The sequence below is a fragment of the Ictalurus furcatus genome, chromosome 10 (genome assembly GCF_023375685.1).
Source record: "Ictalurus furcatus strain D&B chromosome 10, Billie_1.0, whole genome shotgun sequence".
In the NCBI taxonomy this organism is placed as follows: domain Eukaryota; kingdom Metazoa; phylum Chordata; class Actinopteri; order Siluriformes; family Ictaluridae; genus Ictalurus; species Ictalurus furcatus.
Window position 1 is genome coordinate 29,053,508 of NC_071264.1, and position 2,500 is coordinate 29,056,007.

Genomic DNA, 2,500 nt, shown 5'->3' on the forward strand with positions numbered 1-2,500 from the left:
ATGATATTGTGATGTCACGACATCCATAGAACCGCCACAGTGTTGCACCGATCACACCGTACACACAAAGATGTGGATATATATACGACGCGATGCCTACTACCTTAGATACTGTCAGTGATTGACAGATAGTGGTTGTCATGACAACGTTTAGAACTCGGTGAGAAAAGAAAGATTTAAGCTGTCAGTCGAGATGTTGAAATCCCACTCGGTGACAAATTTGAGCTAATTTACTATCTTTTATCTAAGGTATGTTTTTAAGGCAGTGCTGTAGTTAGGTATAGAAGTTAGGGGGGCGTTTCCGAATTTGCATACTCATGTATATTCATAGATTCTGGCATATTTTATGAACTTAAAGGTGTAGAGACAATATATGGCACCATTTATTTACAACAACAACAGTAACAACAAAAACGACTTAGAGTTGCTTGTTCTGTGGAACTTGTCTAGAAACGTTATCTGAAGGTTGCAGGAACGTTATTTTTTGTAACGTTCCAGCTGAATTCTTTTCAGACGTTACTGAATGCTGTCATGATGTTTGAGGAAAACGTTAAACGACCACCTTTCCCTTTTCTGCTTCTGTCTACTTCTATTCTCATTGCTTTCTTCCTCACTTTCTTTCCATTCCTCTCAACAGGAGAGGAACACGTGACAGAAAACGTGACGTGTCTCGAAAATCCAGTCCGTTTTTTTTTTTTTATCACTTTTATTTCATGCTTGTGCAGTAAAGAGGTGTTGACCGAGACGGTGGGTATATCTAGATTGTTGTGTGTCTGTGCTGATGTCTGTAAACACACACACACACACACACACACACACACACACACACACACACACACACACACACATACACAAACAGCATCCAATCCAACCCTGGTCTCAGTCCCTATCAGCATGCAGTGAGAAACCTGATAGGCTAGGAACAGCTGTCAATCATCTATCTCAGCCAATGAGGCGGCTTTGAGCGTTGCAGCGTCGCACCGCAGAACACAAGCTCACTCCCACAAAAACCATCTTTACACACCTTACACACCGAGAATACAAAAGATAAAGAGCACAACACATATTTACATGTAAAAAGCAGTGAATTAAACCGACTCTAAATTAATCTGAGATATAAATAATGTCAAAATGTCATTAACAGAGGACTCATTTTTGTCATTTGGACACAAAGAGTAGCACTGAGCAATGAAAATGAGAGCCATGAAAATGCTACGCCTAAAACAATAAAACAAGTGTTTAATTTGATCATTAAAATAAAAAAAAAATTATTATTATTGTTATTATTTTTTTAATAACTTTAGGAATTTTCAGTCTAAACATATTTAAAGGATGTCTAAAACCAATTGCCAATCAAATGTAACATAATATAATGTATAAAAGTAAAAAGGTCCATCATTTTTTCCCCTCCATTTATCTCTAGATATTTATATTTATCTATAAATGCTACAATTGCTTATCGATGTTGATTATGCTCGTCGTCGGACGATTCCTCCGAATTAGAGCATTAAAAAGTAAGCTTTTAAAATGAATTTATAATGAAAATGATATAATAATAATAATAATAATAATAATAATAATAATAATAATCAAATTACAGTATATTAATCCATATTCGAATAACACAAACAAAATGATCAAATATGCTAAACTGACGTCGAACTGTAGAAGAGATTACATTTAAAATGGCATTATGTATTATTCTTCCCAGAGATGTGTGTGTGTGTGTGTGTGTGTGTGTGTGTGAGAAGGTGCATCATATACGATATGTGTGTATACAGCAACGGGTGAAATATAATGCAGTGTAATATAATATAATAGGATAATAATAAAATAGCAACAGAAGCTGTGTGTGAAATTCTCTCTCTCTCTCTCTCTCTCTCTCTCTCTCTCTCTCTCGTCCATCCTAGCTGCATCCTACAGGCCCTCGAGAGAACGCTCCAGACTTAAATCCGGCGTTCCCGGCGTTCCTCTTCCGTCTCACCTCTACGCATCCCGCCCAATCCCGCCTTCACGCCTTCGTGAACAGCTGCTCGTGTTAAACCTTTAAATCTGCCATTAATCCTGGATTCGAGAAGCAGAGCCGAGCTCCGGACACGTTATCAGCAAAAACGCCACAAATCTCCCTGTTTTCTACAGTATGGCCACGAAACTGACCTCCTCACACACACACACACACACACACACGATTCAGGGTCATTGCACCAGAAATAATTCATATGCGTAGATATTATATTAAAATCACACCACTCTCAGGTAACTGTTCAATCAGAAAAGCATGCAGGAATAAAATACATGTAGTTATAAAATCTATTTGTAATGGTTTGGTTTGACTCCATTGTCTGTTCGGATTTCCTGGACGGAAATATATCTTTGCCACTGGCGTAAAAAATACATTTGATCAGATGTATTAATACTGCACCTCCAATTGCACACACAAGTGTCCCTATTAACTACATACATAAAACAAATCAATACAATATAATACTACACACACATA